Here is a 15,443-nt window from a genome sequence, read left to right as displayed (position 1 = left end):
AGCTTCTCCTCCCCACTTCTTCGCTATGTGGGGGGAGACGAGGCCACATACATTTTGAGGAAAATCTACGAAGGTGTTTGTGGCAATCATTCAGGAGGAATAGTCTTGGCACAAAAGGTACTGAGGCAAGGGTACTACTGGCCCACCTTGGAAAAAGGATGCTTTCTAGTTCGTAAGCAAATGTGACAAGTGCTAACGGTTCTTCCCCATTCAGAGGCAACCCTCGCAAGAGTTAACTGCCATCTCCAGCCTATGGCCCTTTTCCAAGTGGGGAGTGGATATGATAGGTCCTTTGCCTAAAGGTAGAGGAGGTAAGAACTTTGCCATTGTTGCCATTGACTAATTCATAAAGTGGGTTGAGGCCAAACCGCTAACAAAAATCACTGAAGCAAACACCTCCAAGTTCTTTTGGAAGAATATTATATGCTGGTTCGAAATTCTCCATTCCATAGTTTCAGACAATGGAAGACAGTTTGACAATAAAAAGGTCAGGAACTTGTGTGAAGAACTTGGAATTAATAAGCACTTCTCAACACCTCGTCATCCCCAAGCCAATGGCCAAGTTGAAGCTGTAAACAAGACAATCAAACATGTCCTCAAAAGGAAACTGGATGCATCAAAGGGAGCTTGGGTTGATGAGCTGCCTCAAGTTCTTTGGGCAATTTGAACTACCACAAGAACTCCCACAGAGAAACTCCTTTCCTCATGGCATATGGAACCGAAGCCATGAGCCCAGTCGAGGTCGGCTTACCATCACCACATCGTCTGCACTTCAGCGAAATATCTAATGATAAGCTACGAAGGTTCAACCTCGACTTCATTGCTGAAAGGAGAGATGACTCCCAGTTGAGGCTCGTTGCTTACCAAAGGAAAATGACCAAATACTTCAATTCTAAGGTGAAGAAAAGGTCCTTTCGAATCAATGATTTGGTCCTTAGGAAAGTCTTCCTCTCCTCCAAAGGACCTGGAGAAGGTACCATGGGTCCAAACTGGAAAGGTCATTACAGAGTTAAAGACGAAATCCAATCTGGAACCTACATAATCAAAGATATGGAAGGCAACGCACAGTCTCGTCCATGGAACATTGAGCATTTCAGAATTTATTACCAATGAATATACTGCATCGCTGGAGGATCTTTCCTAGCTTATTTAACTATTTCAGCTTCAATAAAACGTCATTAAATTCATATACGAATCTCAAAGTGCGAGAGCCTCGGAGGAGAGGTCCAGACCCCCAACTCTGGGGTACCTCGCTTAGACTCCGAGGCTCACTCACATGCCTTTCTTTAGTGAGGCTGAATGCCATTGGGAGAAGTCTCTACATGGCTGCACCATCCACCATATAGGGAAGTGTGGGAGCCTCGGAGAAGAGGTCCAGATCCCCAACTCTGGGATCACCTCGCCTGGACTCCGAAGCTCACTCCACATGCCTTCCTTTAACGAGGCTGAACGCCATTGGGAGAAGCCTCTACGTGGTTGCACCATCCACCATGTAGGGAAGCGTGGGAGCCTCGGAGGAGAGGTCAGGACCCCCGACTCTGGGGTCACATCACTTGGACTCCGAGGTTCACTCCACATGCCTTCTTTTGACGAGGCTAAATGCCATTGGGAGAAGCCTCTACATGGTTACACCATTCATCATGTAGGGAAGCGTGAAAGCCTTGGAGGAGAGGTCCAAACCCCCAACTCTGGGGTCACCTCCCACCTCGCCTGGACTCCGAGGTTCACTCCACATGCATTCATTTGGTAAGGCTGAACACCATTGAAAAAAGCCTCTAGTGGCTATACCATCCACCATGTAGGAGAGTGTGGGAGCCTTGGAGGAGAGGTCCAGACCCAAACTCTAGGGTCACCTCACCTGGACTCCGAGGCTCACTCTACATGCCTTCCTTTGGCGAGGCTGGGGAAGAAGCCTCTACGTGGCTGCTCTATCCACCATGTAGGGAAGCGTTGGAGCCTCGAAGGAGAGGTCCAGACACCCAACTCTGGGGTCACCTCGAATGAACTCCGAGGCTCACTCCACATGCCTCGACATGCATATCTCACCCACCATTCGAACTCAATGGAAATATTCAATCAAATAATCTAAGTGCAATTTGGATATCGTGGTTTATCTCAAGTGATGGAACCTCGGTACAACTCATTAAGTTATCATTTATATGGCTTGATTGTTAGCTCACCTTGAAGCGAGATGTCAATTTCAGATTGCTAATTCAAACTTATGCTTGTTTATTTACCGACGTGGATGCACTTGCTATTAAAAAGAAAGCAAAACTTTACAAAACATGGCATTCATTAATATTGAGAACATTACAAGATGTGGGCTCAAGGCTAGTACATTGTTAGAAATTGAAAAGGAATCCTACACTAAGCTTTGAATGATGGAGGAAGCACCTCTGCAGTAGGAGCTTTAGCAGCTTCAGTGTCAGGCCCTTCTTCAATTTTTTCAGTTGCTTCTTTCCCTACTGCTTCTTCAGCTGGGGTCTGAGGTACTTTATGCACAAACTCAGACTCGAGTTGAGATAGGTCGTAGCTTGGGTAATGTTCCTCAGCCTTCTTCGTCAGCTCAGCGTAGCCAAAGTTCCTCCAATATGCGCTAAAGCTCCGGTACTCCTCGGTGTTGTGGAAATTGGCAACGAACTCTTTGACTGCCTCCTCCCCTGCTACCTTGGCTACCTCAGCTACCTCTCTCACCTTGGCTAGTTCATCAACATGCCATTTTATTTGGTCATTCAGAAAGTGGTATTTATCCTTGGCCCCAAGAAGCTCAAGGTTTGCTTTTTCCAAGTCCGTAGCAGTGACTTTCTGATGATTATTTGACGTCTCCACCTTTTTAGTGAGGGAGGCCACCTCATACTAAGACTCATATGCCTCCTTCTTCAAAGCCTCTATTTGGGCCAAGGCAGATTCCAACTTGGCAGGGTCTTCAACTTTTTGGGCCTTACATTGTTGTTTGGAACTTACATTGTTGTCAGGTGTCAATTGGATGGAAAAACTGTTTGAAATTTATACTGTCCAACGGGGTAATGTCACGAGGTAAAGTGTAAACTAAAGTGTACACCATAGTGTACATGTAGGAAGGTTCTTACCGATTGAATTTTGCTATTTGTGCACGAATTTTTGACGCGTTGATTGACACTTGTATTGTTGTCAAGTGTTAATTGGATAGGAAAACTATTTGAATATTAAATTGCTCAACAGGGTAATGTCACGTGGCAAAGTGTAAATTAAAGTGTACACCATAGTGTACATGTAGTAAGGTCCTTACCGGCTGAACTTTGCTATTTGTAAACTGATTTTTGACACGTTGTTTGACACTTACATTGTTGTCAAGTGTCAATTGGATGGGATAACTGTTTGAAAGTTAAACTGTCCAATAGGATAATGTCACGTGGCAAAGTGTAAAATAAAGTGTACACAGTAGTGTACATATAGCAAGGCTCTTATCGATTGAACTTTGCTATTTGTACACATTGTTTGACACTTGCAATGTTGTCAACTGTCAATTGGATGGGAGAACTATTTGAAATTTAAACAGTCTAACATGGTAATGTCACGTGGTAAAGTGTAAACTAAAGTGTACATGTAGCAAGGTCCTTACCGATTGAACATTACTATTTGTACACTGATTTTTTACACGTTGTTCGACACTTGAATTGTTGTCAAGTATCAATTGGATGGGATAACTGTTTGAAATTTATACTGTCCAATAGGATAATGTCACGTGACAAAGTGTAAATTAAAGAGTGTACACCATAGTGTCCTTTTAGCAAGGCTTTTGCCGATTGAACATTGTTATTTGTACACTGATTTTTGACACGTTATTTGACACTTGCATTGTTTTCAAGTGTCAATTGTATGGAAACCTGTTTGAAATTTATACAGTCCAATAGGGTAATGTCACATGGCAAAGTGTAAACTAAAGTGTGAACACCATATTGTACATGTAGCAAGGTTCTTACCGATTGAACTTTGCTATTTGTACACTGATCTTTGACACGTTGTTTGATACTTGTATTGTTGACAAGTGTCAATTGGATGGCAAAAATGTTTGAAATTTAAACTGTGAACAGGGTAATGACCCATGGCAAAGTGTAAACCAAAATATACGCCATAGTGTACATGTTGCAAGGTTCTTACCTATTGATCTTTGCTATTTGTACACTGATTTTTGACACGTCGTTTGACACATGCATTGTTGACGAGTTTCAGTTAGACGAGAAAACTGTTTAAAATTTAAACTGTCCAACAGAGTAATGACATGTGGCAAAGTGTTAACTAAAGTGTACACCATAGTGTACATATAGCAATGTTCTCACTGATTGAACTTTACTATTTCTACATTGATTTTTGACACGTTGTTTGACACTTACATTGTTGTCAAGTGTCAATTAGATGGAAAAACTATTTGAAATTAAATTGCCCAACAGGGTAATGTCATATGATAGTGTAAACTAAAGTGTACATGTAGCAAAGTTCATACCGATTGAACTTTGCTATTTGTACACTGATTTTTGATACGTTATTGGACACTTGCATTGTTGTCAAGTGTTAATTGGATGGGAAAATAGTTTGAAATTTATACGGTCGAACTGAGTAATGTCACGTGGCAAAGTGTAAACTAAAGTGTATACACCGTAGTATACATGTAACAAGGTTATTACCGATTGAACTTTGCTGTTTGTAAACTGATTTTTGACACATTGTTTGACACTTGCATTGTTGTCAAGTGTCAATTGGATGGGAAAATTGCTTGAAATTTAAACTGTCCAACAGGGTAATATCACGTGACAAAGTGTAAACTAAAGTGTACACCATAGTATACATGTCTCAAGATTTTTATTGGTTGAACTTTGCTATTTGTACACTAATTTTTGACACATTGTTTGACACTTGTATTGTTGTCGAGTGTCAATTGGATGGAAAATTGTTTGAAATTTAAACTGTGCAATAGGGTAACGTCACATGGCAAAGTGTAAACTAAAGTGTACACCATAGTGTATATGCAACAAGGTTCTTACCGATTGAACTTTGCTATTTGTACACTGATTTTTGACACGTTGTTTGACACTTGCATTGTTGTCAAGTCTCAACTGAATGGGAAATATTTTTGAAATTTAAACAGTCCAACAGGGTAATGTCACGTGGAAAAATGTAAACTAAAGTGTGTACACCATATTGTACACGTAGCAAGGCTCATACCGATTGAACTTTACTATTTGTACACTTATTTTTGGCACGTTGTTTGACACTTGCATTGTTGTCAAGTGTCAATTGGAGGGGAAAACTGTTTGAAATTTATACTGTCCAATAGGGTAATGTTACGTGACAAAGTGTAAACTAAAGTGTGTACACCATACTGTACATGTAGTAAGGTTCTTACCGATTGAACTTTACTATTTGTACACTGATTTTTGACACGTTGTTTTGACACTTGCATTATTGTCAAGTGTCAATTGGATGGGAAAACTATTTGAAATTTAAACTATCAATCAGGGTAATGTCACGTGGCAAAGTGTATAATAAAGTGTACACAATAGTGTACATGTAGCAAAGTTCTTACCGATTGAACTTTGTTATTTGTACACTGATTTTTGACACGTTGTTTGACACTTGCATTGTTGTTAAGTGTAAATTAGTTGTGAAAAATGTTTGAAATTTAAATTGTCCAACAGAGTAATTTCACGTGGCAATGTGTAAACTAAAGTCTGTACACCATATATACATGTAGCAAGGTTCTTACCGACTGAAGTTTGCTATTTGTACAATGATTTTCAACACATTGTTTGACACTTTTATTGTTGTCAAGTGTCAATTGGATGAGAAAACCGTTTGAAATTTAAACTGTCCAACAGGGTAATGTCACATGGTGAAGTACAGAATAATGTGTACACGTAGCAAGGTTCATACTGAATGAACTTTGCTATTTGTACACTGATTTTTGACACGTTGTTTGACACTTGCATTGTTTTCAAGTGTCAATTGGATGGGAAAACTATTTGAAATTTATACTGTCCAATGTCATGTGGTAAAGCGTAAACTAAAGAGTGTACATCATACTGTACATGTAGCAAGGTTCTTACCGATTGAACTTTACTATTTGTACATTGATTTTTGACATATTGATTTTTGCATTGTTGTCAAGTGTCAATTGGATGGAAAAACTGTTTGAAATTTAAATTGTCCAACAGGGTAATGTCACGTGATAAAGTGCAAAATAAAGTGTACACGTAGCAAGGTTCGTGCTAATTGAACTTTTCTATTTGTACACTGATTTTTGACACGTTGTTTGACACTCGCATTGTTGTCAAGTGTCAACTAGATGGGAAAACAGTTTGAAATTTATACTGTCCAATATGGTAATGTCACGTGACAAAGTGTAAACTAAAGTGTGTACACCATATTGTACATGTAGCAACGTTCTTACCGATTGAACTTTACTATTTGTACACTGATTTTGACACATTGTTTTGACACTTGCATTGTTGTCAAGTGTCAATTGGATGGGAGAATTGTTTGAAATTTAAACTATCCAATAGGGTAATGTCACGTGGAAATGTGCAAAATAAAGTGTACACGTAGCAAGGTTCATACCGATTGAACTTTGCTATTTGTACACTGATTTTTGACACGTTGTTTGACACTTGCATTGTTGTCAAGTGTCAATTGGATGAAAAAATTGTTTGAAATTTATATTGTTCAATAGGGTAATGTCACGTAGCAAAGTGTAAACTAAAAAGTGTACACCATAGTGTACATGTAGCAAGGTTCTTACCAATTGAACTTTGCTCTTTGTGCACTGATTTTTGACACGTTGTTTGACACTTGCATTGTTGTCAACTGTCAATTGGATGGAAAAACTGTTTGAAATTTATGCTATCCAACAGGGTAATGTCACGTGACAAAGTGTAAACTAAAGAGTGTACACCATACTGTACATGTAGCAAGGTTCTTTCCGATTGAACTTTACTGTTTGTACACTGATTTTTGACACGTTGTTGACACTTGCATTGTTGTCAAGTGTCAATTGGATGGGAAAACTGTTTGAAATTTAAACTGTCCAACAGGGTAATGTCACGTGGTAAAGTGCAAAATAAAGTGTACACGTAGCAAGGTTCGTACCGATTGAACTTTGCTATTTGTACACTTATTTTTGACACGTTGTTTGACACTTGAATTGTTGTAAAGTGTCAACTGGATGGGAAAACTATTTGAAATTTATACTATCCAATAGGGTAATATCAGGTGGCAAAGTATAAACTAAAGTGTGTACATCATACTGTACATGTGGTAAGGTTCTTACCGATTGAACTTTACTATTTGTACACTGATTTTTGACACGTTGTTTTGACACTTGTATTATTGTCAAATGTCAATTGGATGGGAAAGCTATTTGAAATTTAAACTGTCAACTAGGGTAATGTCACGTGGCAAAGTGTAAACTAAAGTGTACACAATAGTGTACATGTAGCAAAGTTCTTACCGATTGAACTTTGTTATTTGTACACTGATTTTTGACAAGTTGTTTGACACTTACATTGTTGTTAAGTGTAAATTGGTTGAGAAAAATGTTTGAAATTTAAACTGTCCAACAGGGTAATGTCACGTGGCAACGTGTAAACTAAAGTGTGTACACCATAGTGTACATGTAGCAAGGTTTTTACAGACTGAAGTTTGCTATTTGTAAACTGATTTTCAACACGTTGTTTGACACTTGCATTGTTGTTAAGTGTCAATTGGATGAGAAAACTGTTTGAAATTTAAATTGTCCAACAAGGTAATGTCACTTGGTAAAGTGCAAAATAAAGTGTACACGTAGCAAGGTTCATACCGATTGAACTTTGTTATTTGTACCCTGATTTTTGACACGTTGTTTAACACTTGCATTGTTGTCAAGTGTCAATTGGATGGGAAAACTATTTGAAACTTATACTGTCCAATAGAGTAATGTTACGTGCTAAAGTGTAAACTAAAGAGTGTACACCATACTGTACATGTAGCAATGTTCTAACCGATTGAACTTTACTGTTTGTTCACTGATTTTTGGCACGTTATTTTGACACTTGCATTGTTGTCAAGTGTCAATTGGATGAAAAAACTGTTTGAAATTTAAACTGTCCAACAGGGTAATTTCACGTGGTAAAGTGCAAAATAATGTGTACACGTAGTAAGGTTCGTGCCGATAGAACTTTGCTATTTGTACACTGATTTTTGAGACGTTGTTTGACACTAGCATTGTTGTCAAGTGTCAATTGGATGGGAAGGCTGTTTGAAATTTATACTGTCCAATAGGATAATATCATGTGACAAAGTGTAAACTAAAGTGTGTACACCATACTGTACATGTAGCAAGGTTCTTACCAATTGAACTTTACTATTTGTACACTGATTTTTGACACATTGTTTTGACACTTGCATTGTTGTCAAGTGTTAATTGGATGGGAGAACTATTTGAAATTTAAACTGTCCTACAGGGTAATGTCACGTGGTAAAGTGCAAAATAAAGTGTACACATAGCAAGGTTCGTACCGATTGAACTTTGCTATTTTGTACATTGATTTTTGACACGTTGTTTGACATTTGCATTATTGTCAAGTGTCAATTGGATGAGAAAATTGTTTGAAATTTATATTGTCTAATAGGGTAATGTCACGTGGGAAAGTGTAAACTAAAAAGTGTACACCATAGTGTACATATTGCAAGGTTCTTACCGATTGAATTTTGCTATTTGTGCACTGATTTTTGACACGTTGTTTGATACTTGCATTGTTGTCAAGGATTAATTGGATGGGAAAACTATTTGAAATTTATACTCTCCAACAAGGTAATATCACGTGGTAAAGTTTAAACTAAGGTGTGTACACCATACTGTACATGTAGCGAGGTTCTTACCGATTGAACTTTACTCTTTGTACACGGATGTTTAGCACGTTGTTTTGACACTTGCATTATTGTCAAGTGTCAATTGGATGTGAAAACTGTTAGAAATTTAAATTGTCCAACAGTGTAATGTCATGTGGAAAAGTGTAAACTAAACTGTACACTATAGTGTACACGTAGCAAGGTTCTTGCCGATTGAACTTTACTATATGTTTAAATTTCAAACAGTTTTTTTTTATCCAATTGACATTTGACAACTATGCAAGTGTCAAACAACGTGCCAAAAATATGTGTACAAATGGCAAAATTCAATCGATAAGGACCTTGCTACGTGTACACTATAGTGTACACTTTTGTTTACACATTGCCACGTGACATTTTCCCTATTGGATAGTCTAAATTTAAAACGATTTTCCTATCCAATTGACACTTGACAACATTGAAAGTGTCAAAGAACGTGTCAAAAATCAGTGTACAAATAGCAAAGTTCAATCGGTAAGAAACTTGCTACATGTACACTATGGTGTACATTTTAGTTCACACTTAGCTACGTGACATTACCCTATTGGACAGTTTAAATTTTAAACAGTTTTTTCATCCAATAGACAATTGAAAACAATGCAAGTGACAAACAACGTGTCAGAAATCAGTGCACAAATAGCGATGTTCAATGGATAAGGACCTTGTAACATGTACACTATAGTGTATACTTTAGTTTACACATTGCCACGTTACATTACACTTTTGGACATTTTAAAATTCTGATAGTTTTCCCATCCAACTGACACTTGACAACATTGCGAGTGTCAAACAACGTATCGAAAATCAGTGTACGAATAGCAAAGTTCAATAAGTAAGGACCTTGGTACATGTATACTATGGTGTACACTTTAGTTTACACTTTGCCATGTCACATTTCCCTGTTGGACATTTTAAATTTCAAACAGTTTTCCCATGCAATTGACATTTGACAATAATGCAAGTGTCAAACAATGTGTCAAAAATCAGTGTACAAATAGCAAAGTTCAATCGGTAAGAACCTTTTGACATGTACACTATGGTGTACAATTCAGTTAACACTTTGCCACGTGACATTTCTCTGTTGAACAATTTAAATTTCAAGCAGTTTTTCCATCCAATTGGCACTTGCCAACAATGCAAGTGTCAAACAACGTCTCAAAAATCAGTGTACGAATGGCAAAGTTCATTCGGTAAGGACCTTGCTTCATGTACATATGGTGTACACTTTACTTTACACTTTGCCACGTGACATTACCCTGTTCGACAGTTTAAATTTAAAATAGATTTCCCATCCAATTGACACTTAACAACAATGCAACTGTCAAACAACGTGTCAAAAATCAGCGTACAAATAACAAAGTTCAATTGGTAAGAACCTTGCGACGTGCACACTATGGTGTGCACTTTAATTTACACTTTGCCACGTGACATTACCATACTGGATAGTGTAACTTTCAAAAAGTTTTCACATCCAATTGACACTTGACAACAGTACAAGTGTCAAACAACATGTCAAAAATCAGTGTACAAAGAGCAAAGTTCAATCGGTAAGGACCTTGCGAGGTATACACTATGGTGTACACTTTAGTTTGAACTTTGCCACGTGACATTACCCTGTTTGGAAAGTTTAAATTTCAAATAGTTTTTCCATCCAATTGACACTTGACAACAATACAAGTGCCAAACAACGTGTCAAAAATCTGTGTAGAAATAGCAAAATTCTATCAGTCAAAAACTCGCTACATGTATACTATAGTGTACACTTTAATTTACACTTTGCCACATGACAATACCCTGTTTGACAGTTTAATTCTAAAACAATTTTTCCATCCAATTGACACTTGATAACAATGTAAGTGTCAAACAAAGTGGCAAAAATCAGTGTACAAATAGCAAAATTCAATCAATAAGAAACTTGCTACATGTACGCTATGGTGTACACTTTAGTTTACACTTCGTCACGTGACATTATCCTATTGGACAGTTTAAATTTGAAACAGTTTTTCCATCCAATTGACACTTGACAACACTGCAAGTGTCAAACAACGTGACAAAAATGAGTGTACAAATAGTAAAGTTCAATCGGTAAGGACCTTGCTATATGTACACTATGGTATACGCTTTAGTTTACACTTTGCCACGTGACATTACCCTATTGGATAGCTTAAATTTCAAACAATTTTCTCATCCAATTGGCAATTGTTAAAAAAGTAAGTGTCAAACAACGTGTCAAAAATCATTGTACAAATAGCAAAGTTCAATCGGTGAGGACCTTGCCACATGTACACTATGGTGTATACTTTAGTTTAAACTTTGCCTCGTGGCATTACCCTGATGAATAGTTTAAATTTCAAACAGTTTTCCCATCCAATTGACACTTTCCAGAAATGCAAGTGTCAAACGTGTAAAAAATCAGTGTAATAATTTCAAAGTTCAATCGGTTAGAAACTTGCTACATGTACACTATGGTGTATACTTTAGTTTACACTTTGCCACGTGACATTACCCTGTTGGACAGTTTAAATTTCAAACAGTTTTCCCATCCAATTGATACTTGACAACAATGCAAGTGTCAAACAACGCGTTAAAATTCAGTGTACAAATAGCAATGCTGAATTGGTAAGAAACTTGCTACATGTACACTATGGTGTACACTTTAATTTACATTGTGCCATGTTACATTACCTTGTTGGACAGTTTGAATTTCAAATAGTTTTCCCATCCAATTCACACTTGACAACAATGCAAGTGTCGTACAACGTGTCAAACATCAGCGTCCAAATAGCAAAGTTCAATCGATAAGGATCTTGCTATATGTACACTATGGTATACACTTTCGTTTACACTTTGTCACGTAACATTACCCTGTTGGCCAGTTTAAATTTCAAACAGTTTTTCCATCAAATAGACACTTGATAACAATGCAAGTGTCAAACAACGTGTCAAAAATCAGTGTACAAATAGCAAAGTTCAATCGATAAAGATCTTGCTACATGTACACTATTGCATACGCTTTAGTCTACACTTTACCACGTGACATTACACTACTGGAAAATTTAAATTTCAAACAGTTTTTCCATCCAATTGACACTTGACAAAACTGCAAGTGCCAAACAACGTGTCAAAAGTCATTGTACAAATAGCAAAGTTCAATCAGTGAGGACCTTGCGACATGCACACTATGGTTTACACTTTAGTTTAAACTTTGTCATGTGACATTACCCTATTTGACAGTTTAAATTTCAAACACTTTTCCCATCCAATTGACACTTTCCAGCAATGCAAGTGCCAAACAAAGTGTCAAAAATCAGTGCACTAATAGTAAAGTTCAATTGGTTAAAAACTTACTGCAAGTACTCTATGATCTACACTTTAGTTTACACTTTGCCACGTGACATTACCCTGTTGGACAGTTTAAATTTCAAACAATTTTCCCATCCAATTGACACTTGACAACAATGCAAGTGTCAAACAACGTGTCAAAAATTAGTGTACAAATAGCAATGCTCAATCGGCAAGAAACTTGCTACATGTACACTATTGTGTACACTTTAATTTACACTTTGCCATGTGACATTACCTTGTTGGACAGTTTAAATTTCAAACAGTTTTCCCATCCAATTGACACTTGACAATGATGCAAGTGTCGAAAAATGTGTTAAAAATCAGTGCACAAATAGCAAAATTCAATGGATAAGGACTTTGCTACATGTACACTATGGTGTAAACTTTAGTTTACACTTTGCCACGTGACATTACCCTGTTGGACAGTTTAAATTTCAAACAGTTTTTCCATCCGATTCACACTTACAACAATGCAAATGCCATACAACGTGTCAAAAATCTGTGTACAAATAGCAAAGTTCAATCGATAAGGGTCTTACTACATGTACATTGTGATGTACACTTTCATTTACACTCTGCCACGTGACATTACTCTGTTGGACAGTTTAAATTTCAAAAAGTTTTTCCATCCAATTGACACTTGACAACAATGCAAGTGTAAAACAACGTGTTAAAAATCAGTGTACAAATAGCAAAATTCAATCGGTATGAACCTTGCTAGATGTGCACTTTAGTTTACACTTTACCACGTGATATTACCATATTGGACAGTTTACATTTCAAACAATTTTTCCATTCAATTTACACTTGACAACAATGCAAGTGTCAAACAACGTGTCAAAAATTAGTGTACAAATAGTAAAGTTCAATCGATATGAACATTGCTACATGTACACTTTAGTTTACACTTTAACATGTAATATTACCCTGTTGAACAGTTTAAATTTTAAATAATTTTCCCATCCAATTGACACTTGACAGCAATGCAAATGTTAAACAACATATCAAAAATCAGTGTACAAATCGCAAAGATCAATCGGTAAAAACCTTGCTACAGGTATATTGGGGTGTAGACTTTAATTTACACTTTACCATGTGACATTACCTTGTTGGACAGTTTAAATTTCAAACAATTTTTCCATCCAATTGGCACTTGATAACAATACAAGTGTCAAACAACGTAACAAAAATAAGTGTACAAATAGCAAAGTTCAATCGGTATGAACCTTGCTATATGTACACTTTAGTTTACACTTTACCACGTGACATTACCCTGTTGGACAGTTTAAATTTCAAATAGTTTTTCCATCCAATTGACGCTTGACAGTAATGCAAATATCAAACACTTTAGTTTACACTTTCCCACGTGACATTACCCTGTTGGACATTATAAATTTCAAATAGTTTTCCCATCCGATTGACACTTAACAACAATGCAAGTGTCAAACAACGTGTCAAAAATCAGTGTACAAATAGCAAAGTTCAATTGGTAAGAACCTTGCTACATATACACTATGGTGTAGACTTTAGTTTACACTTTGCCACGTAATATTACCTTGTTGGACAGTTTAAATTTCAAACAGTTTTTCTATTCAATTGACACTTGACAACAATGCAAGAGTCAAATAATGTGTTTACAAATAGCAAAATTTAATCGTTAAGAACATTGCTACATGTACACTATTGTGTACACTTTAGTTTACACTTTGCCACATGACATTATTGTGTTCGACAATTTTAATTTCAAATAATTTTCCCATCCAATTGGCACTTAACAACAATGCAAGTGTCAAACAATGTGTCAAAAATCAGTCTACAAATTGCAAAGTTCAATCGGTGAAAACCTTGCTAACAGGTACACTATGGTGTACACATTTTAGTTTACAATTTGCCACGTCACATTACACTGTTGGACAGTATAAATTTCAAACAGTTTTCCCATTCAGTTGACACCTGACAACAATGTAAGTGTCAAACAACTTGTCAAAAATCAGTGTACAAATAGAAAAGTTCAATAGGTATGAACTTTGCTACATGCACACTTTAGTTTACACTATACCATAAGACATTACATTGTTGGGCGGTTTAAGTTTCAAACAAATTTTCCATCCAATTGACACTTGACAATAATGCAAGTGTCAAACAACGCGTCAAAAATCAGTGTACAAATAACAAAGTTCAATCGGTAACGACCTTGCTGCATGCACACTATGGTGTACACTTTAGTTTATATTTTACCACGTGATATTACTCTGTTGGACAGTTTAAATTTCAAACAGTTTTTCCATCCAATTGACACTTGATAACAATGCAAGTGTCAAAAATAAGTGTACACATAGAAAAGTTGAATTGGTAAGAACCTTACTACATGTACACTATGGTGTATACACTTTAGTTTACATTTTGCCATGTGACATTCCTTGTTGGACAGTTTAAATTTCAAACAATTTACCCTTCCGATTGACACTTGACAACAATACAAGTGTCAAACAACGTGTCAAAAATCAGTGTACAAATAGCAAAGTTCAATCTGTAAGAACCTTGCGACATGTATACTAGGGTGTACACTTTTGTTTACACTTTATCTCATGACATAACCCTTTTGTACAGTATAAATTTTAAACAGTTTTTCCATCCAAATAGCACTTGACAACAACGCAAGTGCTAAACAACGTGTCAAAAATGAGTTCTAAGTAGCAAAGTTCAATCGGTATTAACTTTACTACATGTACACCTTAGTTACACTTTACCACGTGACATTACCCTATTGGACAGTTTAAATTTCAAACAGTTTTCCTATCCAATTGACACTTGTAAACCATGCAAGTGTCAAACAACGTGTTGAAAATAAGTGTACAAATAACAAAGTTCATTCGGTAAGGACCTTGCTACACGAACACTATGGTGTACACTTTAGTTTACACTCTACCACGTGACATTACCCTATTGGACAATTTAAATTTCAAATAGCTTTCCCATCTAACTGACACTTGACAACAATGCAAGTGTCAAACAACGTGTCAAAAATCAGTGTACAAATAGCAAAGTTCAATCGGTAAGAACCTTGCGACATGTACACTATGGGGTACACTTTTGTTTACGCTTTGCCTCTTGACATAACCCTATTGGACAGTATAAATTTTAAACAGTTTTCCTATCTAATTAGCACTTGACAACAATGCAAGGTCTAAACAACG

The sequence above is a fragment of the Olea europaea genome, chromosome 12 (genome assembly GCF_002742605.1).
Source record: "Olea europaea var. sylvestris chromosome 12, O_europaea_v1, whole genome shotgun sequence".
Classification (NCBI taxonomy): Eukaryota; Viridiplantae; Streptophyta; class Magnoliopsida; order Lamiales; family Oleaceae; genus Olea; species Olea europaea.
The sequence above is the reverse complement of the archived record's forward strand: the minus strand, read 5'-3'. Positions refer to the sequence as shown.